This window comes from Sinohyriopsis cumingii, unplaced genomic scaffold (assembly GCF_028554795.1).
Source record: "Sinohyriopsis cumingii isolate HCF-2022 unplaced genomic scaffold, ASM2855479v2 utg002126l, whole genome shotgun sequence".
Lineage (NCBI taxonomy): Eukaryota > Metazoa > Mollusca > Bivalvia > Unionida > Unionidae > Sinohyriopsis > Sinohyriopsis cumingii.
In genome coordinates this window covers 367,982-392,646 of record NW_028316134.1, presented here as the reverse complement: position 1 = coordinate 392,646, position 24,665 = coordinate 367,982, and the positions used below count along the sequence as shown (strand labels likewise).

General features: G+C 37.6%; 7 non-coding genes across 7 annotated transcripts; all 7 read right to left on the bottom strand.

Moving 5' to 3' along the window:
* Positions 1-1,740: 1,740 nt before the first annotated feature.
* Positions 1,741-1,830, bottom strand: Trnai-uau (transfer RNA isoleucine (anticodon UAU)). The gene is given in 2 exon segments: positions 1,741-1,776; positions 1,793-1,830. It is a non-coding gene; the product is annotated as a tRNA-Ile (tRNA).
* A 2,799-nt stretch (positions 1,831-4,629) lies between these two features.
* Positions 4,630-4,719, bottom strand: Trnai-uau (transfer RNA isoleucine (anticodon UAU)). Its single transcript is given in 2 exon segments — positions 4,630-4,665; positions 4,682-4,719. It is a non-coding gene; the product is annotated as a tRNA-Ile (tRNA).
* Positions 4,720-7,519: 2,800 nt separating this feature from the next.
* Positions 7,520-7,609, bottom strand: Trnai-uau (transfer RNA isoleucine (anticodon UAU)). The gene is given in 2 exon segments: positions 7,520-7,555; positions 7,572-7,609. It is a non-coding gene; the product is annotated as a tRNA-Ile (tRNA).
* Positions 7,610-11,933: 4,324 nt separating this feature from the next.
* On the bottom strand, positions 11,934-12,023 carry Trnai-uau (transfer RNA isoleucine (anticodon UAU)). Its single transcript is given in 2 exon segments — positions 11,934-11,969; positions 11,986-12,023. It is a non-coding gene; the product is annotated as a tRNA-Ile (tRNA).
* A 2,775-nt stretch (positions 12,024-14,798) lies between these two features.
* Positions 14,799-14,888, bottom strand: Trnai-uau (transfer RNA isoleucine (anticodon UAU)). The gene is given in 2 exon segments: positions 14,799-14,834; positions 14,851-14,888. It is a non-coding gene; the product is annotated as a tRNA-Ile (tRNA).
* Positions 14,889-19,098: 4,210 nt separating this feature from the next.
* On the bottom strand, positions 19,099-19,188 carry Trnai-uau (transfer RNA isoleucine (anticodon UAU)). The gene is given in 2 exon segments: positions 19,099-19,134; positions 19,151-19,188. It is a non-coding gene; the product is annotated as a tRNA-Ile (tRNA).
* Positions 19,189-23,569: 4,381 nt separating this feature from the next.
* On the bottom strand, positions 23,570-23,659 carry Trnai-uau (transfer RNA isoleucine (anticodon UAU)). Its single transcript is given in 2 exon segments — positions 23,570-23,605; positions 23,622-23,659. It is a non-coding gene; the product is annotated as a tRNA-Ile (tRNA).
* Positions 23,660-24,665: the final 1,006 nt, after the last annotated feature.

Sequence of the window (24,665 nt, the reverse complement as noted above, 5' to 3'; positions counted from 1 at the left end):
TCATCAAACATGAGTAATCTTTACATTTTCTACTGGAGTCAAGTCTTCTGAGATAGGATATCTAAAATACAATGATCCAGGTTGTAGATAACTTCTGGGTGAGCTTATGTATCGAATTCATTTGTTATAGTTCTAACTTCATGTCTTATTGCATGTTTAGTTACACCTAACTCTCTACCAAAGATTGTGTATAATTATACATTATACATATATGGAACAAATTCTTGTATACTCATAAATTAAAATTAAAAGAGGATCAAGAAGAAGAAAAAAGTAGAATAATCAAAGAGCTATACGATAATCCTTCAATCACTAAAATTGTCAAATTACATCTGACAAAACTTATTAAGAAATTTATGTTATTATTGCGTTTAGAAATTTAACAATCAGAAAAACTAGACTATACTAACAACAATATAAATAGATACTGCATATTGTGAACAATGAGAATCAGTATTTTGATCAATTCGTATACAATTTAGTTTGGATTTTACTCCATATTAAGTCATATTGTTTTATTGCTTTTTTAATTCTTGTTTGAATGGAAATTTTAAAGATAGCAAATAATATCTGGAATATGTAAACAGTCTTAGAGTTTTTCTTTCTTTGAAATTCAGCGTTTAAACCTCAACCCCTTCATAGTAAATATTGTAATAACTCTATTCTACTTTTATGAGCAAACAAAGTATTGTTTGTTATCCAACTTGGGACACACTACAATTCCGACAGTAAGGAAATAAAGGTTGATGAATACAGTCGTGGCAAGCGCAATTAGATACACAAACGTTCGGAATGCAAAATTATGTTTCTTTAGAACATTCAATTTGTGTGGTAATGTGTGGGATCGTTTGCCATGAGCGGTTGCAAAACGAAGAATGAACTTTTCCATAGTTGGATATTTTAAATCGTGGTCACATGCAAGTCACGATAGGCAGAACACTTTGTTTTCTTCATCCACTTAAATAACAGATCGTGGATTTCCAACCTCGAAGGTGTTTGACAAGAACAACGTCTAGTCAGTAGACTCATCTTGTTACATTTCTTTCCATGAGTTTGGCAGGAATATGGTATGAAATGGGCGCAGAGAGTAAGGAGGTAGATCCATAAGAAGCACAGTTTTGCTCAGCATTAAATAATTCCTCCAAAGAAGACGATGCATGTTCTTCCTCGTCAGTCGGGACTAAACGTGTGAACACCTTTCTCTTCTACGACAGAAATGCCTTAAATGCTTCACTGATGCGGGCCACCAGCTTCTCTTCGTGGCATGTACTGTCAGAGAATTTGCAACCATCCATATTGGAAGTGTTCGATTTATCGGAAGGCATCTGACTGTTTGGGGTAGGCGAGTGGCCTCGAACCTCAGAGACCTCTCGTTCCTGGCAGAATAGTAAGACTACATTCGATGTATGCAGTTTTCAATATCTTTGCGAGCGTCCCTGCGCCTTCATTGTGCGTGTGTATTCAGGTTTATGTTTGATGTCTGAAACAAGTGTCAAAATATGCAGTAGCCAACCTCATTTAACACATAGGAGGAATAGTAGCAATTTAAAATGACTAACTCAAATTAAAGGTTCAAAATGACTAGGTGATGCAAGGAAATTAAATGGAAAACACTCCTAATTAACCGATGCCTGTTGCCTTTCCCGATTACCCATGCAATATGCGAAATATATCAGAATATGTAAATATAATATATTGGCGTAATGACAGGTAATGGATTTTTTCATTAAAAATGATCGTTGCCCCGGGTGAGGATCGAACTCACAACCTCCGCATCGCCTAGGATACTGTCTATAAGTACGGCGCGCTAACCGATTGCGCCACCGGGGCTGACTGATTGGTATTTCTTAACAAAATGTTACAGGAATAAATAAACTTTGAAAAACAGGATCATCTCATTTGGAGTGGGACTCTTACTTTCTTCAACAGTCGACTTCTCATACAGGGGACCCACAACTAAATTGTTGGAGAATTATTGAAACTGGCACTGAGAGTCAGTAGGAAGAAATATGGACATTAAACAACATGAATGATCTGTAATTAGGGTGAAACGTGTTTAATTAACTCTTTTTCCTTCGCCCTTTAATGAGTCTGGCTGGAATCCACAGCTAGATAGATGAAAATGATGAATTCTTACTGCTCATGACATGGAACAAAGCAAGATCGATGTTTGCGTTACATTATTAAAACACTTTGAATGTAAAATGACAGCTGGGTCTTGTGATCATTTCATTTATTAAACGCAAAAGGAAAAAACATATATTAATAATAATAATCAAGTTTAAACGATATTAACGAGTTACTAACTTCTCTTTCGGGCGTTTATCACCCCCGTCGCATTGAACAGTTTATGGCCATCAGATTTATCTGCCCTTTAAAATGTATAACTCGCGTAAAATAATTACAGAGAAAGGACCAGGTTTTGGCACAAACCTGTAGGATAAAATTTAAAAAATAGTTACAGAGCGCAAACCAGAAAGCTACCTTTTAATTACTTCATGAAAACTGGTTTACAAAAAAGTTTTATTTGATGGAAAATAGACAAGCGTAAAGATGGAAACGACCTGTCAATTTTCACAGGTCTTTGAAAGGCAGAAACCAAGGAACCAGCCTTTTACATTGTCCATGAAAATTGGTTTATAAATACATTTTTGGATTGACTCGGGCTATGATTTTTGTTGTTGTTGTTGTTTATTTTAAAATTGGGCTTTGAATTTGGAGGGAATTTAGAACAGATCCAATATGTTTCCATATCACTCGTGTACTTAAAATTGCTTTATCAAAGAGCATACATGACTCATGAGTTAGATACAGTTTGTGTTTGCATTCATTGATAAAGACAACTATTCTTTAATATTGTTCATGTTAGTGTGATTAATGTTAAAATCATCAAACATGAGTAATCTTTACATTTTCTACTGGAGTCAAGTCTTCTGAGATAGGATATCTAAAATACAATCATCCGGGTTGTAGATAACTTCTCGGTGAGCTTATGTATCGAATTCATTTGTTATAGTTCTAACTTCATGTCTTATTGCATGTTTAGTTACACCTAACTCTCTACCAAAGATTGTGTATAATTATACATTATACATATATGGAACAAATTCTTGTATACTCATAAATTAAAATTAAAAGAGGATCAAGAAGAAGAAAAAAGTAGAATAATCAAAGAGCTATACGATAATCCTTCAATCACTAAAATTGTCAAATTACATCTGACAAAACTTATTAAGAAATTTATGTTATTATTGCGTTTAGAAATTTAACAATCAGAAAAACTAGACTATACTAACAACAATATAAATAGATACTGCATATTGTGAACAATGAGAATCAGTATTTTGATCAATTCGTATACAATTTAGTTTGGATTTTACTCCATATTAAGTCATATTGTTGTATTGCTTTTTTAATTCTTGTTTGAATGGAAATTTTAAAGATAGCAAATAATATCTGGAATATGTAAACAGTCTTAGAGTTTTTCTTTCTTTGAAATTCAGCATTTAAACCTCAACCCCTTCATAGTAAATATTGTAATAACTCTATTCTACTTTTATGAGCAAACAAAGTATTGTTTGCCATCCAACTTGGGACACACTACAATTCCGACAGTAAGGAAATAAAGGTTGATGAATACAGTCGTGGCAAGCGCAATTAGATACACAAACGTTCGGAATGCAAAATTATGTTTCTTTAGAACATTCAATTTGTGTGGTAATGTGTGGGATCGTTTGCCATGAGCGGTTGCAAAACGAAGAATGAACTTTTCCATAGTTGGATATTTTAAATCGTGGTCACATGCAAGTCACGATAGGCAGAACACTTTGTTTTCTTCATCCACTTAAATAACAGATCGTGGATTTCCAACCTCGAAGGTGTTTGACAAGAACAACGTCTAGTCAGTAGACTCATCTTGTTACATTTCTTTCCATGAGTTTGGCAGGAATATGGTATGAAATGGGCGCAGAGAGTAAGGAGGTAGATCCATAAGAAGCACAGTTTTGCTCAGCATTAACTAATTCCTCCAAAGAAGACGATGCTTGTTCTTCCTCGTCAGTCGGGACTAAACGTGTGAACACCTTTCTCTTCTACGACAGAAATGCCTTAAATGCTTCACTGATGCGGGCCACCAGCTTCTCTTCGTGGCATGTACTGTCAGAGAATTTGCAACCATCCATATTGGAAGTGTTCGATTTATCGGAAGGCATCTGACTGTTTGGGGTAGGCGAGTGGCCTCGAACCTCAGAGACCTCTCGTTCCTGGCAGAATAGTAAGACTACATTCGATGTATGCAGTTTTCAATATCTTTGCGAGCGTCCCTCCGCCTTCATTGTGTGTGATGTATTCAGGTTTATGTTTGATGTCTGAAACAAGTGTCAAAATGTGCAGTAGCCAACCTCATTTAACACATAGGAGGAATAGTAGGATTTTAAAATGACTAACTCAAATTAAAGGTTCGAACTGACTAGGTGATGCAAGGAAATTAAATGGAAAACACTCCTAATTAACCGATGCCTGTTGCCTTTCCCGATTACCCATGCAATATGCGAAATATATCAGAATATGCAAAAAAGAAATATCTTGGCGTAATGATAGGTAATGGATTTTTTCATTAAAAATGATCGTTGCCCCGGGTGAGGATCGAACTCACAACCTCCGCATCGCCTAGGATACTGTCTATAAGTACGGCGCGCTAACCGATTGCGCCACCGGGGCTGACTGATTGGTATTTCTTAACAAAATGTTACAGGAATAAATAAACTTTGAAAAACAGGATCATCTCATTTGGAGTGGGACTCTTACTTTCTTCAACAGTCGACTTCTCATACAGGGGACCCACAACTAAATTGTTGGAGAATTATTGAAACTGGCACTGAGAGTCAGTAGGAAGAAATATGGACATTAAACAACATGAATGATCTGTAATTAGGGTGAAACGTGTTTAATTAACTCTTTTTCCTTCGCCCTTTAATGAGTCTGGCTGGAATCCACAGCTAGATAGATGAAAATGATGAATTCTTACTGCTCATGACATGGAACAAAGCAAGATCGATGTTTGCGTTACATTATTAAAACACTTTGAATGTAAAATGACAGCTGGATCTTGTGATCATTTCATTTATTAAACGCAAAAGGAAAAAACATATATTAATAATAATAATCAAGTTTAAACGATATTAACGAGTTACTAACTTCTCTTTCGGGCGTTTATCACCCCCGTCGCATTGAACAGTTTATGGCCATCAGATTTATCTGCCCTTTAAAATGTATAACTCGCGTAAAATAATTACAGAGAAAGGACCAGGTTTTGGCACAAACCTGTAGGATAAAATTTAAAAAATAGTTACAGAGCGCAAACCAGAAAGCTACCTTTTTATTACTTCATGAAAACTGGTTTACAAAAAAGTTTTATTTGATGGAAAATAGACAAGCGTAAAGATGGAAACGACCTGTCAATTTTCACAGGTCTTTGAAAGGCAGAAACCAAGGAACCAGCCTTTTACATTGTCCATGAAAATTGGTTTATAAATACATTTTTGGATTGACTCGGGCTATGATTTTTGTTGTTGTTGTTGTTTATTTTAAAATTGGGCTTTGAATTTGGAGGGAATTTAGAACAGATCCAATATGTTTCCATATCACTCGTGTACATAAAATTGCTTTATCAAAGAGCATACATGACTCATGAGTTAGATACAGTTTGTGTTTGCATTCATTGATAAAGACAACTATTCTTTAATATTGTTCATGTTAGTGTGATTAATGTTAAAATCATCAAACATGAGTAATCTTTACATTTTCTACTGGAGTCAAGTCTTCTGAGATAGGATATCTAAAATACAATGATCCGGGTTGTAGATAACTTCTGGGTGAGCTTATGTATCGAATTCATTTGTTATAGTTCTAACTTCATGTCTTATTGCATGTTTAGTTACACCTAACTCTCTACCAAAGATTGTGTATAATTATACATTATACATATATGGAACAAATTCTTGTATACTCATAAATTAAAATTAAAAGAGGATCAAGAAGAAGAAAAAAGTAGAATAATCAAAGAGCTATACGATAATCCTTCAATCACTAAAATTGTCAAATTACATCTGACAAAACTTATTAAGAAATTTATGTTATTATTGCGTTTAGAAATTTAACAATCAGAAAAACTAGACTATACTAACAACAATATAAATAGATACTGCATATTGTGAACAATGAGAATCAGTATTTTGATCAATTCGTATACAATTTAGTTTGGATTTTACTCCATATTAAGTCATATTGTTGTATTGCTTTTTTAATTCTTGTTTGAATGGAAATTTTAAAGATAGCAAATAATATCTGGAATATGTAAACAGTCTTAGAGTTTTTCTTTCTTTGAAATTCAGCATTTAAACCTCAACCCCTTCATAGTAAATATTGTAATAACTCTATTCTACTTTTATGAGCAAACAAAGTATTGTTTGCCATCCAACTTGGGACACACTACAATTCCGACAGTAAGGAAATAAAGGTTGATGAATACAGTCGTGGCAAGCGCAATTAGATACACAAACGTTCGGAATGCAAAATTATGTTTCTTTAGAACATTCAATTTGTGTGGTAATGTGTGGGATCGTTTGCCATGAGCGGTTGCAAAACGAAGAATGAACTTTTCCATAGTTGGATATTTTAAATCGTGGTCACATGCAAGTCACGATAGGCAGAACACTTTGTTTTCTTCATCCACTTAAATAACAGATCGTGGATTTCCAACCTCGAAGGTGTTTGACAACAACAACGTCTAGTCAGTAGACTCATCTTGCTACATTTCTTTCCATGAGTTTGGCAGGAATTTGGTATGAAATGGGCGCAGAGAGTAAGGAGGTAGATCCATAAGAAGCACAGTTTTGCTCAGCATTAAATTAATCCTCCAAAGAAGACGATGCATGTTTTTCCTCGTCGGTAGGGACTAAACGTGTGAGCACCTTTCTCTTCTACGACAGAAATGCCTTAAATGCTTCACTGATGCGGGCCACCAGCTTCTCTTCGTGGCATGTACTGTCAGAGAATTTGCAACCATCCATATTGGAAGTGTTCGATGTATCGGAAGGCATCTGATTGTTTGAGGTCGGCGAGTGGCCTCGAACCTCAGAGACCTCTCGTTCCTGGCAGAATAGTAAGACTACATTCGATGTATGCAGTTTTCAATATCATTGCGAGCGTCCCTGCGCCTTCATTGTGCGTGATGTATTCAGGTTTATGTTTGATGTCTGAAAGAAGTGTCAAAATGTGCAGTAGCCAACCTCATTTAACACATAGGAGGAATAGTAGCAATTTAAAATGACTAACTGAAATTAAAGGTTCAAACTGACTAGGTGATGCAAGGAAATTAAATGGAAAACACTCCTAATTAACCGATGCCTGTTGCCTTTCCCGATTACCCATGCAATATGCGAAATATATCAGAATATGTAAAAAAAAAAATATATTGGCGTAATGATAGGTAATGGAGTTTTTCATTAAAAATGATCGTTGCCCAGGGTGAGGATCGAACTCACAACCTCCGCATCGCCTAGGATACTGTCTATAAGTACGGCGCGCTAACCGATTGCGCCACCGGGGCTGACTGATTGGTATTTCTTAACAAAATGTTACAGGAATAAATAAACATTGGAGACCAGGATCATCTCATTTTGATAGCTTACTATATATTTTAACAACAATAGTTTCCTACCCCATCGCATCTTAGTGGCAGTTATCCTGTCGTATTAAGCATATAGATGCCTGACAGTTAAATATTTTATATAATAATTTCACTTATTGCTACGGTATGACGGATCAAGGGATATCTCATATAAATTGGATTCATGCACACAAAGAGATGACCTATTATATCACAGGAAAAAAGTCACTCCCATAATGTGAAACGAGCCCCAAAGAAGAAAAAGGGAAACAGTGTCAAGACCAGGTCACAGCCCTCCCCCCCAAAGAAAAGCCCACAGAAAAAGAAAAAGAAAAGTCCCAAGAAAAGACCACAGAAAACAGCTACTACCTACAAGAGAGGTGCTTCGAACAGGACGTATCCTTACATTCGCAAGCCACGACCTGCAGCGACTGTGATCGAGTCTCCAGTAACCTCAGGTTCTTCCACTTCTCCGTTGTTGGTGACGCCTGCCAAACCCAATTTGACACCCGTTCTTCCTCAGTTGATGAAACAATGGAAACCCGAGTCTCCAAGAACTTCTCCAACGGTGACACCCTTCTCCTCTTTAGCTGCTTTTGACAAAGTACCTGCCCCCAAAATCAAAGTCCAAGAGATATTTGGCATGTTACAGAGTTTACTGGATTTGTCCAAGCAAGAACTGTCCTGATTTATTCCGTTGGGAATCCCTCCACGACGCGTGATGACTGTCATCAAGTTGACATGACATAAAGACAATCAGTGGCTCAGCGTTCCAGTACAAAAAAGACCTGAGGCAAAGAATGGGAATCATTGTTTTTGTGATCCTGAAAACCCATAGATGTCACCCCAAGAAGCCATCCCTCTTCTATCTCCAAAGGAAAGAAAAGGAAAGTACTGACACCTCGTTTAGTCAAACATGGGGACATGTTGTCCGTCCTGTCCAAAGCTTCTCCACTCATGCGAAAGGATCTCATTCAAACCGCCTCCAAAGATTTCATCGATACCGTGTGCGAATGTTGTTTGAACGTCTTGAAAGATACGATACCTGTGTCTAAACACAAGAAGAATGCTTAGCCAAACATCGTCACGTTTGTCTCCAATTGGTCCAAAGAAAATATAAATTTATCAAAAGATGAAGATGTTGGTACAACGCGGAAGAATTTTGTCCCTCTTGTTAGGACCCTTGCTGAAAGGAGTATTGGGAACAATGCTGGGGGGACTGATGGGAGCAAGATAAAAAGGAACCAAGAAGATAAAAGGGACCTCTGGAGTCCTAAGATCTCAGACGTGACCGTTGAAATCGAGTGGATGGACGAAAACAAGCTTTAGTGCCTCACGAAACGATGGATGGAATGCCATCGTTGGCAATTACAACGGACCCCATATTTGCCTCCCAATCATCCGAATTTGACCAAGACGTTCAAGTTACAACAGGAATTGCAATCGTTGATGGATCGTAACGATTTGTCTGAAACAGAAAAATCACTAAAGTACGGTCAACTCTTGCAACGAATACAACTCTTTCACCAGAAATCTTTAGACGAAACAGCTCTACCCACTCTGAAAGATTTTAAGACCTTGATGAATAATCCATCACCATCACCACCACCCATCACCACCCCAGTGGTCAAGACAGACGCAGCCTCACGAATGCCTGATGAAGAACAGGTGCGAGAAGTTTTCAAGCACCGTCAGCAGCTCCCATTCCTAGCAAGATTGAAGCGTCCTTGCTACCGCCATCCCCCACACCCAAACGAGAAGAACTGAAAGCTTGCATTAAAAAGATCATGTATACTCTTCATTCGACAGAAGTGAAAATGAATAAGGAGAAAACCAGAAGTGAAAATGAAAAGAAGACCAAAGCCATCTCATTAGCACCTCCACTGCCACCACTACCACTGACTTCTAGGGTGTTTGTATCTGCTATCAGGATGCGAACTCACACATATTAGTCTTAATTTCTGTTGAATTACGACATGACGATATCTGACGTAATGAGAGAGATGATGAGGTTCGATCCTAGAGGAAAAAACTGCCAAATATTTACTTTGTCTCTTACTTATTTTAAAAGAAAAATATTTCCATACACCCATACAGTGAGAAAAGGAAGGAGAGACCCAGACTATGCTTGATGACCCGATAGAAGGCTGGGAGAGAGAGAGAGAGAGAGAGAGAGAGAGAGAGAGAGAGAGAGAGAGAGAGAGAGAAAGAAAAGGAGAGAGAGAGAGAATATCATTCTACTCTAACCTGTGACCGACGTTGAATTTGGAAGGACCGGCAAGCAACCAAGTTATGCAGGCATGCTAGGCGAGAAGAGATTTCTATTATTGGTATGAACAGAATGGTTAATTATATTTTTAAAAACTTAGTAATTATTTCTAAGAAAGTGTATCATTCAAATGTCATGTTCGATTTCCTTTTGCTTTTATAATTGATTATATTCTTTTATTCTGCATTCTGAGGCTTGTTTTGTTTTATTCTATATCTCTGCTCAGGTCTCAATTTATTCTATTTCGTTTTTTATTTTATTATTTACTCGATCCGCGCAGTATCTCCGTGGTCTATCATCCTCTTGATAACAATAACCAAACCAACATGTAACAATGGGGTTGGTGCATGGGGTGATGGTGTTATATATATATATATATATATATATATATATATATATATATATATATATATATATATATATATATATATATAAACCCATTATGAACAGCAAATAATATTGCTATTTACAAACAGTATGCAGTGCAAAGACCAGCAATATTTTGTCAACCAGAAAATCCCTTCTATGCTGAGCCCAATACCATGCCGATATAAGCTATAAACCTAAAATGGTTTAGAAAATCATTGTCTTAATTAACAAACTTGGATGCATGACGAGAGAAAAAAAATGAAAGAAAAAGAAAATTTGACAGAAGAAAAGAAATTGAAACAATGTAAATAGATACTGCATATTGTGAATAATTAGAATCAGTATTTTGATCAATTCGTATACTATTTAGTTTGGATTTTACTCCATATTAAGTCATATTGTTGTATTGCTTTTTTAATTCTTGTTTGAATGGAAATTTTAAAGATATCAAATAATATCTGGAATATGTAAATAGTCTTAGAGTTTTTCTTTTTTTGAAATTCAGCATTTAAACTTCAACCCCTTCATAGTAAATATCGTAATAACCCTATTCTACTTTTATGAGCAAACAAAGTATTGTTTGTTATCCAACTTGGGACACACTACAATTCCGACAGTAAGGAAATAAAGGTTGATGAACACAGTCGTGGCAAGCGCAATTAGATACACAAACGTCCGGAATGCAAAATTATGTTTCTTTAGAACATTCAATTTGTGTGGTAATGTGTGGGATCGTTTGCCATGAGCGGTTGCAAAACGAAGAATGAACTTTTCCATAGTTGGATATCTTAAATCGTGGTCACATACAAGTCACGATAGGCAGAACACTTTGTTTTCTTCATCCACTTAAATAACAGATCGTGGATTTCCAACCTCGAAGGTGTTTGACAACAACAACGTCTAGTCAGTAGACTCATCTTGCTACATTTCTTTCCATGAGTTTGGCAGGAATATGGTATGAAATGGGCGCAGAGAGTAAGGAGGTAGATCCATAAGAAGCACAGTTTTGCACAGCATTAAATTAATCCTCCAAAGAAGACGATGCATGTTGTTCATCGTCAGTCGGGACTAAACGTGTGAGCACCTTTCTCTTCTGCGACAGAAATGTCTTAAATGCTTCACTGATGCGGGCCACCAGTTTCTCTTCGTGGCATGTACTGTTAGAGAACTTGCAACCATCCATATTTGAAGTGTTCGACGTATCGGAAGGCATCTGACTGTTTGGGGTCGGCGAGTGGCCTCGAACCTCAGAGACCTCTCGTTCCTGGCAGAATAGTAAGACTACATTCGATGTATGCAGTTTTCAATATCTTTGCGAGCGTCCCATCGCCTTCATTGTGCGTGTGTATTCAGGTTTATGTTTGATGTCTGAAACAAGTGTCAAAATGTGCAGTAGCCAACCTCATTTAACACAGGAGGAATAGTAGCAATTTAAAATGACTAACTGAGATTAATGGTTCAAAATGACTAGGTGATGCAAGGAAATTAAATGGAAAACACTCCTAATTAACCGATGCCTGTTGCCTTTCCCGATTACCCATGCAATATGCGAAATATATGAGAATATGTAAATATAATATATTGGCGTAATGATAGGTAATGGATTTTTTCTTTAAAAATGATCGTTGCCCCGGGTGAGGATCGAACTCACAGCCTCCGCATCGCCTAGGATACTGTCTATAAGTACGGCGCGCTAATGGATTGCGCCACCGGGGCTGACTGATTGGTATTTCTTAACAAAATGTTACAGGAATAAATAAACTTTGAAAAACAGGATCATCTCATTTGGAGTGGGACTCTTGCTTTCTTCAACAGTCGACTTCTCATACAGGGGACCCACAACTAAATTGTTGGAGAATTATTGAAACTGGCACTGAGAGTCAGTAGGAAGAAATATGGACATTAAACAACATGAATGATCTCTTTTTCCTTCGCCCTTTAATGAGTCTGGCTGGAATCCACAGCTAGATAGATGAAAATGATGAATTCTTACTGCTCATGACATGGAACAAAGCAAGATCGATGTTTGCGTTACATTATTAAAACACTTTGAATGTAAAATGACAGCTGGGTCTTGTGATCATTTCATTTATTAAACGCAAAAAAACATAATTAATAATAATAATCAAGTTTAAACGATATTAACGAGTTACTAACTTCTCTTTCGGGCGTTTATCACCCCCGTCGCATTGAACAGTTTATGGCCATCAGATTTATCTGCCCTTTAAAATGTATAACTCGCGTAAAATAATTACAGAGAAAGGACCAGGTTTTGGCACAAACCTGTAGGATAAAATTTAAAAAATAGTTACAGAGCGCAAACCAGAAAGCTACCTTTTTATTACTTTATGAAAACTGGTTTACAAAAAAGTTTTATTTGATGGAAAATAGACAAGCGTAAAGATGGAAACGACCTGTCAATTTTCACAGGTCTTTGAAAGGCAGAAACCAAGGAACGAGACTTTTACATTGTCCATGAAAATTGGTTTATAAATACATTTTTGGATTGACTCGGGCTATGATTTTTGTTGTTGTTGTTGTTTATTTTAAAATTGGGCTTTGAATTTGGAGGGAATTTAGAACAGATCCAATATGTTTCCATATCACTCATGTACTTAAAATTGCTTTATCAAAGAGCATACATGACTCATGAGTTAGATACAGTTTGTGTTTGCATTCATTGATAAGACAACTCTTCTTTAATATTGTTCATATTATTGTGATTAATGTTAAAATCATCAAACATGAGTAATCTTTGGCATATTATTATCTACATTTTCTACTGGAGTCAAGTCTTCTGAGATAGGATATCTAAAATACAATGATCCGGGTTGTAGATAACTTCTGGGTGAGCTTATGTATCGAATTCATTTGTTATAGTTCTAACTTCATGTCTTATTGCATGTTTAGTTACACCTAACTCTCTACCAAAGAATGTGTATAATTATACATTATACATATATGGAAAAAATTCTTGTATACTCATAAATTAAAATTAAAAGAGGATCAAGAAGAAGAATAAAGTAGAATAATCAAAGAGCTATACGATAATCCTTCAATCACTAAAATTGTCAAATTACATCTGACAAAACTTATTAAGAAATTTATGTTATTATTGCGTTTAGAAATTTAACAATCAGAAAAACTAGACTATACTAACAACACTATAAATAGATACTACATATTGTGAACAATGAGAATCAGTATTTTGATCAATTCGTATACAATTTAGTTTGGATTTTACTCCATATTAAGTCATATTGTTGTATTGCTTTTTCAATTCTTGTTTGAATGGAAATTTTAAAGATATCAAATAATATCTGGAATATGTAAACAGTCTTAGAGTTTTTCTTTCTTTGAAATTCAGCATTTAAACCTCAACCCCTTCATAGTAAATATTGTAATAACTCTATTCTACTTTTATGAGCAAACAAAGTATTGTTTGCCATCCAACTTGGGACACACTACAATTCCGACAGTAAGGAAATAAAGGTTGATGAATATAGTCGTGGCAAGCGCAATTAGATACACAAACGTTCGGAATGCAAAATTATTTTTCTTTAGACCATTCAATTTGTGTGGTAATGTGTGGGATCGTTTGCCATGAGCGGTTGCAAAACGAGGAATGAACTTTTCCATTGTTGGATATTTTAAATCGTGGTAACATGCAAGTCACGATAGGCAGAACACTTTGTTTTCTTCATCCACTTAAATAACAGATCGTGGATTTCCAACCTCGAAGGTGTTTGACAACAACAACGTCTAGTCAGTAGACTCATCTTGCTACATTTCTTTCCATGAGTTTGGCAGGAATTTGGTATGAAATGGGCGCAGAGAGTAAGGAGGTAGATGCATAAGAAGCACAGTTTTGCTCAGCATTAAATTAATCCTCCAAAGAAGACGATGCATGTTGTTCATCGTCAGTCGGGACTAAACGTGTGAGCACCTTTCTCTTCTACGACAGAAATGCCTTAAATGCTTCACTGATGCGGGCCACCAGTTTCTCTTCGTGGCATGTACTGTTAGAGAACTTGCAACCATCCATACTGGAAGTGTTCGATGTATCGGAAGGCATCTGACTCTTTGGGGTAGGCGAGTGGCCTCGAACCTCAGAGACCTCTCGTTCCTGGCAGAATAGTAAGACTACATTCGATGTATGCAGTTTTCAATATCTTTGCGAGCTTCCCTGCGCCTTCATTGTGCGTGATGTATTCAGGTTTATGTTTTATGTCTGACTCAAGTGTCAAAATATGCAGTAGCCAACCTCATTTAACACATAGGAGGAATAGTAGCAATTTAAAATGACTAACTGAAATTAAAGGTTCAAAATGACTAGGTGATGCAAGGAAATTAAATGGAAAACACTCCTAATTAACCGATGCCTGTTGCCTTTCCCGATTACCCATACAATATGCGAAATATATCAGAATATGTAAATATAATATATTGGCGTAATGATAGGTAATGGATTTTTTCATTAAAAATGATCGTTGCCCCGGGTGAGGATCGAACTCACAACCTCCGCATCGCCTAGGATACTGTCTATAAGTACGGCGCGCTAACCGATTGCGCCACCGGGGCTGACTGATTGGTATTTCTTAACAAAATGTTACAGGAATAAATAAACATTGAAAAACAGGATCATCTCATTTGGATAGCTTACTATAGATTTTAACAACAATAGATTCCTACCCCATCGCATCTTAGTGGCAGTTATCCTGTCGTATTAAGCATATAGATGCCTTACAGTTAAATATTTTATATAATAATTTCACTTATTGCTACGGTATGACGGATCATGGCATATCTCATGTAAATTGGATTTATGCACACAAAGAAATGACCTATAATATCCCATGAAAAAAGTCACTCTCAAATGTGAAGCGAGCCCCAAAGAAGAAAAAGAGAAACAGTGTCAAGACCAGGTCACAGCCCCCCAAAAAGAAAAGCCCACAGAAAAAGAAAAAGAAAAGTCCCAAGAAAAGACCACAGAAAACAGCTACTACCTACAAGAGAGGTGCTTCGAACAGGACGTATCCTTACATTCGCAAACCACGACCTGCAGCGACTGTGACCGAGTCTCCAGTAACCTTAGGTTCTTCCACTTCTCCGTTGTTGGTGATGCCTGCCAAACCCAATTTGACACCCGTTCTTCCTCAGTTGATGAAACAATGGAAACCCGAGTCTCCAACAACTTCTCCAACGGTGACACCCTTCTCCTCTTTAGCTGCAGTAGCAGCTTTTGACAAAGTACCTGCCCCCAAAATCAAAGTCCAAGAGAGATTTGGCATGTTACAGAGTTTACTGGATTTGTCCAAGCAAAGACTGTCCTGATTTATTCCGTTGCGAATCCCTCCACGACGCGTGATGACTGTCATCAAGTTGACATGACATAAAGAAAATCAGTGGCTAAGCGTTCCAGCACAAAAAAGACCTGAGGCAAAGAATGGGAATCATTGTTTTTGTGATCCTGAAAACCCATAGATGTCACCCAAAGAAGCCATCCCTCTTCTATCCCCAAAGGAAAGAAAAGGAAAGAACTGACACCTCGTTTAGTCAAACATGGGGGCATGTTGTCCGTCCTGTCCAAAGCTTCTCCACTCATGCGAAAGGATCTCATTCAAACCGCCTCCAAAGATTTCATCGATACCGTGTGCGAATGTTGTTTGAACGTCTTGAAAGATACGATACCTTTGTCTAACCACCAGAAGAATGCTTAGCCAAACATCGTCACGTTTGTCTCCAATTGGTCCAAAGAAAATATAAATTTATCAAAAGATGAAGATGTTGGTACAACGCGGAAGAATTTTGTCCCTCTTGTTAGGACCCTTGCTGAAAGGAGTATTGGGAACAATGCTGGGGGGACTGATGGGAGCAAGATAAAAAGGAACCAAGAAGATAAAAGGGACCTCTGGAGTCCAAAGATCTCAGACGAGACCGTTGAAATCGAGTGGAGGGACGAAAACAAGCTTTAGTGCCTTACGAAACGATGGATGGAATGCCATCGTTGGCAATTACAACGGACCCCATATTTGCCTCCCAATCATCCGAATTTGACCAAGACGTCCAAGTTACAACAGGAATTGCAATCGTTGATGGATCGTAACGATTTGTCTGAAACAGAAAAATCACTAAAGTACGGTCAACTCTTGCAACGAATACAACTCTTTCACCAGAAATCTTTAGACGAAACAGCTCTACCCACTCTGAAAGATTTTAAGACCTTGATGAATAATCCATCACCATCACCACCACCCACCACCACCCCAGTGGTCAAGACAGACGCAGCCCCACGAATGCCTGATGAAGAACAGGTACGAGAAGTTTTCAAGCACCGTCAGCAGCTCCCATTCCTAGCAAGATTGCAGCGTCCTTGTTGCCGCTTTCCCCCACACACCCCAACGAGAAGAACTGAAAGCTTGCATTAAAAAGATGATGTCCACTCCTCATTCGACCGAAGTGAAAAAGAATGAGGAGAAACCAGAAGTGAAAATGAAAAGAAGACCAAAGCCATCTCATTAGCACCTCCACTGCCACCACTACTACTGACTTCTAGGGTGTTTGTATCTGCTGTCAGGCTGCGAACTGACACATATTAGGCTTAATTTCTGTTGAATTACGACATGACGATATCTGACGTAATGAGAGAGATCATGAGGTTCGATCCCAGAGGAGAAAACTGCCAAATATCTACTTTGTCTCTTACTTATTTTAAAAGCAAAATATTTCCATACACCGATACAGTGAGCAAAGGAAGGAGACGGCCAGATTATGCTTGATGATCTGATAGAAGGCTGGGAGAGAGAGAGAGAGAGAGAGAGAGAGAGAGAGAGGGAGAGAGAGACAGAGACAGAGTGAGAGAGAGTGAGAGAGAAAGAAAGGGAGAGAGAGAATATCTTTCTACTCTAACCTGTGACCGACGTTGAATTTGGAAGGACCGGCAAGCAACCAAGTTATGCAGGCATACTAGGCGAGAAGAGATTATTATTGGTATGAACAGAATGGTTAATTATATTTTTGAAAACTTAGTAATTATTTCTAAGAAAGTGTATCATTCAAATGTCATGTTCGATTTCCTTTTGCTTTTATAATTGATTATATTCTTTTATTCTGCATTCTGAGGCTTGTTTTGTTTTATTCTATATCTCTGCTCAGGTCTCAATTTATTCTATTTCCATATCACTCGTGTACTTAAAATTGCTTTATCAAAGAGCATACATGACTCATGAGTTAGATACAGTTTGTGTTTGCATTCATTGATAAAGACAACTATTCTTTAATATTGTTCATGTTAGTGTGATTAATGTTAAAATCATCAAACATGAGTAATCTTTACATTTTCTACTGGAGTCAAGTCTTCTGAGATAGGATATCTAAAATACAATCATCCGGGTTGTAGATAACTTCTCGGTGAGCTTATGTATCGAATTCATTTGTTATAGTTCTAACTTCATGTCTTATTGCATGTTTAGTTACACCTAACTCTCTACCAAAGATTGTGTATAATTATACATTATACATATATGGAACAAATTCTTGTATACTCATAAATTAAAATTAAAAGAGGATCAAGAAGAAGAAAAAAGTAGAATAATCAAAGAGCTATACGATAATCCTTCAATCACTAAAATTGTCAAATTACATCTGACAAAACTTATTAAGAAATTTATGTTATTATTGCGTTTAGAAATTTAACAATCAGAAAAACTAGACTATACTAACAACAATATAAATAGATACTGCATATTGTGAACAATGAGAATCAGTATTTTGATCAATTCGTATACAATTTAGTTTGGATTTTACTCCATATTAAGTCATATTGTTGTATTGCTTTTTTAATTCTTGTTTGAATGGAAATTTTAAAGATAGCAAATAATATCTGGAATATGTAAACAGTCTTAGAGTTTTTCTTTCTTTGAAATTCAGCATTTAAACCTCAACCCCTTCATAGTAAATATTGTAATAACTCTATTCTACTTTTATGAGCAAACAAAGTATTGTTTGCCATCCAACTTGGGACACACTACAATTCCGACAGTAAGGAAATAAAGGTTGATGAATACAGTCGTGGCAAGCGCAATTAGATACACAAACGTTCGGAATGCAAAATTATGTTTCTTTAGAACATTCAATTTGTGTGGTAATGTGTGGGATCGTTTGCCATGAGCGGTTGCAAAACGAAGAATGAACTTTTCCATAGTTGGATATTTTAAATCGTCAGTCGGGACTAAACGTGTGAACACCTTTCTCTTCTACGACAGAAATGCCTTAAATGCTTCACTGATGCGGGCCACCAGCTTCTCTTCGTGGCATGTACTGTCAGAGAATTTGCAACCATCCATATTGGAAGTGTTCGATTTATCGGAAGGCATCTGACTCTTTGGGGTAGGCGAGTGGCCTCGAACCTCAGAGACCTCTCGTTCCTGGCAGAATAGTAAGACTACATTCGATGTATGCAGTTTTCAATATCTTTGCGAGCGTCCCTGCGCCTTCATTGTGTGTGATGTATTCAGGTTTATGTTTGATGTCTGAAACAAGTGTCAAAATATGCAGTAGCCAACCTCATTTAACACATAGGAGGAATAGTAGCAATTTAAAATGACTAACTCAAATTAAAGGTTCGAACTGACTAGGTGATGCAAGGAAATTAAATGGAAAACACTCCTAATTAACCGATGCCTGTTGCCTTTCCCGATTACCCATACAATATGCGAAATATATCATAATATGTAAAAAAAATATATTGGCGTAATGATAGGTAATGGATTTTTTCATTAAAAATGATCGTTGCCCCGGGTGAGGATCGAACTCACAACCTCCGCATCGCCTAGGATACTGTCTATAAGTACGGCGCGCTAACCGATTGCGCCACCGGGGCTGACTGAATGATATTGCTTAACAAAATGTTACAGGAATAAATAAACATTGAAAAACAGGATCATCTCATTTGGATAGCTTACTATAGATTTTAACAACAATAGTTTCCTACCCCATCGCATCTTAGTGACAGTTATCCTGTCGTATTAAGCATATAGATGCCTTAAAGTTAAATATTTTATATAATAATTTCACTTATTGCTACGGTATGACGGATCATGGCATATCTCATGTAAATTGGATTTATGCACACAAAGAAATGACCTATAATATCCCATGAAAAAAGTCACTCTCAAATGTGAAACGAGCCCCAAAGAAGAAAAAGAGAAACAGTGTCAAGACCAGGTCACAGCCCCCCAAAAAGAAAAGCCCACAGAAAAAGAAAAAGAAAAGTCCCAAGAAAAGACCACAGAAAACAGCTACTACCTACAAGAGAGGTGCTTCGAACAGGACGTATCCTTACATTCGCAAACCACGACCTGCAGCGACTGTGACCGAGTCTCCAGTAACCTTAAGTTCTTCCACTTCTCCGTTGTTGGTGATGCCTGCCAAACCCAATTTGACACCCGTTCTTCCTCAGTTGATGAAACAATGGAAACCCGAGTCTCCAAGAACTTCTCCAACGGTGACACCCTTCTCCTCTTTAGCTGCAGTAGCAGCTTTTGACAAAGTACCTGCCCCCAAAATCAAAGTCCAAGAGAGATTTGGCATGTTACAGAGTTTACTGGATTTGTCCAAGCAAAGACTGTCCTGATTTATTCCGTTGCGAATCCCTCCACGACGCGTGATGACTGTCATCAAGTTGACATGACATAAAGAAAATCAGTGGCTAAGCGTTCCAGTACAAAAAAGACCTGAGGCAAAGAATGGGAATCATTGTTTTTGTGATCCTGAAAACCCATAGATGTCACCCCAAGAAGCCATCCCTCTTCTATCACCAAAGGAAAGAAAAGGAAAGTACTGACACCTCGTTTAGTCAAACATGGGGACATGTTGTCCGTCCTGTCCAAAGCTTCTCCACTCATGCGAAAGGATCTCATTCAAACCGCCTCCAAAGATTTCATCGATACCGTGTGCGAATGTTGTTTGAACGTCTTGAAAGATACGATACCTGTGTCTAAACACCAGAAGAATGCTTAGCCAAACATCGTCACGTTTGTCTCCAATTGGTCCAAAGAAAATATAAATTTATCAAAAGATGAAGATGTTGGTACAACGCGGAAGAATTTTGTCCCTCTTGTTAGGACCCTTGCTGAAAGGAGTATTGGGAACAATGCTGGGGGGACTGATGGGAGCAAGATAAAAAGGAACCAAGAAGATAAAAGGGACCTCTGGAGTCCAAAGATCTCAGACGAGACCGTTGAAATCGAGTGGAGGGACGAAAACAAGCTTTAGTGCCTTACGAAACGATGGATGGAATGCCATCGTTGGCAATTACAACGGACCCCATATTTGCCTCCCAATCATCCGAATTTGACCAAGACGTCCAAGTTACAACAGGAATTGCAATCGTTGATGGATCGTAACGATTTGTCTGAAACAGAAAAATCACTAAAGTACGGTCAACTCTTGCAACGAATACAACTCTTTCACCAGAAATCTTTAGACGAAACAGCTCTACCCACTCTGAAAGATTTTAAGACCTTGATGAATAATCCATCACCATCACCACCACCCACCACCACCCCAGTGGTCAAGACAGACGCAGCCCCACGAATGCCTGATGAAGAACAGGTACGAGAAGTTTTCAAGCACCGTCAGCAGCTCCCATTCCTAGCAAGATTGCAGCGTCCTTGTTGCCGCTTTCCCCCACACACCCCAACGAGAAGAACTGAAAGCTTGCATTAAAAAGATGATGTCCACTCCTCATTCGACAGAAGTGAAAAAGAATGAGGAGAAACCAGAAGTGAAAATGAAAAGAAGACCAAAGCCATCTCATTAGCACCTCCACTGCCACCACTACTACTGACTTCTAGGGTGTTTGTATCTGCTGTCAGGCTGCGAACTGACACATATTAGGCTTAATTTCTGTTGAATTACGACATGACGATATCTGACGTAATGAGAGAGATCATGAGGTTCGATCCCAGAGGAAAAAACTGCCAAATATCTACTTTGTCTCTTACTTATTTTAAAAGCAAAATATTTCCATACACCGATACAGTGAGCAAAGGAAGGAGACGGCCAGATTATGCTTGATGATCCGATAGAAGGCTGGAGAGAGAGAGAGAGAGAGAGAGAGAGAGAGAGAGAGAGAGAGAGAGAGAGAGAGAGAGAGAGAGAGTCTGAGACAGAGTGAGAGAGAGTGAGAGAGAAAGAAAGGGAGAGAGAGAATATCTTTCTACTCTAACCTGTGACCGACGTTGAATTTGGAAGGACCGGCAAGCAACCAAGTTATGCAGGCATGCTAGGCGAGAAGAGATTTCTATTATTGGTATGAACAGAATGGTTAATTATATTTTTTAAACACTTAGTAATTATTTCTAAGAAAGTGTATCATTCAAATGTCATGTTCCATTTCCTTTTGCTTTTATAATTGATTATATTCTTTTATTCTGCATTCTGAGGCTTGTTTTGTTTTATTCTATATCTCTGCTCAGGTCTCAATTTATTCTATTTCGTTTTTTATTTTATTATTTACTCGATCCGCGCAGTATCTCCGTGGTCTATCATCCTCTTGATAACAATAACCAAACCAACATGTAACAATGGGTTTGGTGCATGGGGTGATGGTGTTATATATATATATATATATATATATATATATATATATATATATATATATATATATATATATATATATATATATATATATATAAACCCATTATGAACAGCAAATAATATTGCTATTTACAAACAGTATGCAGTGCAAAGACCAGCAATATTTTGTCAACCAGAAAATCCCTTCTATGCTGAGCCCAATACCATGCCGATATAAGCTATAAACCTAAAATGGTTTAGAAAATCATTGTCTTAATTAACAAACTTGGATGCATGACGAGAGAAACAAAAATGAAAGAAAAAGAAAATTTGACAGAAGAAAAGAAATTGAAACAATGTAAATAGATACTGCATATTGTGAATAATTAGAATCAGTATTTTGATCAATTCGTATACTATTTAGTTTGGATTTTACTCCATATTAAGTCATATTGTTGTATTGCTTTTTTAATTCTTGCTTGAATGGAAATTTTAAAGATATCAAATAATATCTGGAATATGTAAACAGTCTTAGAGTTTTTCTTTCTTTGAAATTCAGCATTTAAACCTCAACCCCTTCATAGTAAATATCGTAATAACCCTATTCTACTTTTATGAGCAAACAAAGTATTGTTTGTTATCCAACTTGGGACACACGACAATTCCGACAGTAAGGAAATAAAGGTTGATGAACACAGTCGTGGCAAGCGCAATTAGATACACAAACGTCCGGAATGCAAAATTATGTTTCTTTAGAACATTCAATTTGTGTGGTAATGTGTGGGATCGTTTGCCATGAGCGGTTGCAAAACGAAGAATGAACTTTTCCATAGTTGGATATCTTAAATCGTGGTCACATGCAAGTCACGATAGGCAGAACACTTTGTTTTCTTCATCCACTTAAATAACAGATCGTGGATTTCCAACCTCGAAGGTGTTTGACAACAACAACGTCTAGTCAGTAGACTCATCTTGCTACATTTCTTTCCATGAGTTTGGCAGGAATATGGTATGAAATGGGCGCAGAGAGTAAGGAGGTAGATCCATAAGAAGCACAGTTTTGCACAGCATTAAATTAATCCTCCAAAGAAGACGATGCATGTTGTTCATCGTCAGTCGGGACTAAACGTGTGAGCACCTTTCTCTTCTACGACAGAAATGCCTTAAATGCTTCACTGATGCGGGCCACCAGTTTCTCTTCGTGGCATGTACTGTTAGAGAACTTGCAACCATCCATATTGGAAGTGTTCGACGTATCGGAAGGCATCTGACTCTTTGGGGTAGGAGAGTGGCCTCGAACCTCAGAGACCTCTCGTTCCTGGCAGAAGAGTAAGACTACATTAGATGTATGCAGTTTTCAATATCTTTGCGAGCGTCCCTGCGCCTTCATTGTGCGTGTGTATTCAGGTTTATGTTTGATGTCTGAAACAAGTGTCAAAATGTGCAGTAGCCAACCTCATTTAACACATAGGAGGAATAGTAGCAATTTAAAATGACTAACTCAAATTAAAGGTTCAAAATGACTAGGTGATGCAAGGAAATTAAATGGTAAACACTCCTAATTAACCGATGCCTGTTGCCTTTCCCGATTACCCATGCAATATGCGAAATATATCAGAATATGTAAATATAATATATTGGCGTAATGATAGGTAATGGATTTTTTCATTAAAAATGATCGTTGCCCCGGGTGAGGATCGAACTCACAACCTCCGCATCGCCTAGGATACTGTCTATAAGTACGGCGCGCTAACCGATTGCGCCACCGGGGCTGACTGAATGATATTGCTTAACAAAATGTTACAGGAATAAATAAACATTGAAAAACAGGATCATCTCATTTGGATAGCTTACTATAGATTTTAACAACAATAGTTTCCTACCCCATCGCATCTTAGTGACAGTTATCCTGTCGTATTAAGCATATAGATGCCTTAAAGTTAAATATTTTATATAATAATTTCACTTATTGCTACGGTATGACGGATCATGGCATATCTCATGTAAATTGGATTTATGCACACAAAGAAATGACCTATAATATCCCATGAAAAAAGTCACTCTCAAATGTGAAACGAGCCCCAAAGAAGAAAAAGAGAAACAGTGTCAAGACCAGGTCACAGCCCCCCAAAAAGAAAAGCCCACAGAAAAAGAAAAAGAAAAGTCCCAAGAAAAGACCACAGAAAACAGCTACTACCTACAAGAGAGGTGCTTCGAACAGGACGTATCCTTACATTCGCAAACCACGACCTGCAGCGACTGTGACCGAGTCTCCAGTAACCTTAGGTTCTTCCACTTCTCCGTTGTTGGTGATGCCTGCCAAACCCAATTTGACACCCGTTCTTCCTCAGTTGATGAAACAATGGAAACCCGAGTCTCCAAGAACTTCTCCAACGGTGACACCCTTCTCCTCTTTAGCTGCAGTAGCAGCTTTTGACAAAGTACCTGCCCCCAAAATCAAAGTCCAAGAGAGATTTGGCATGTTACAGAGTTTACTGGATTTGTCCAAGCAAAGACTGTCCTGATTTATTCCGTTGCGAATCCCTCCACGACGCGTGATGACTGTCATCAAGTTGACATGACATAAAGAAAATCAGTGGCTAAGCGTTCCAGTACAAAAAAGACCTGAGGCAAAGAATGGGAATCATTGTTTTTGTGATCCTGAAAACCCATAGATGTCACCCCAAGAAGCCATCCCTCTTCTATCACCAAAGGAAAGAAAAGGAAAGTACTGACACCTCGTTTAGTCAAACATGGGGACATGTTGTCCGTCCTGTC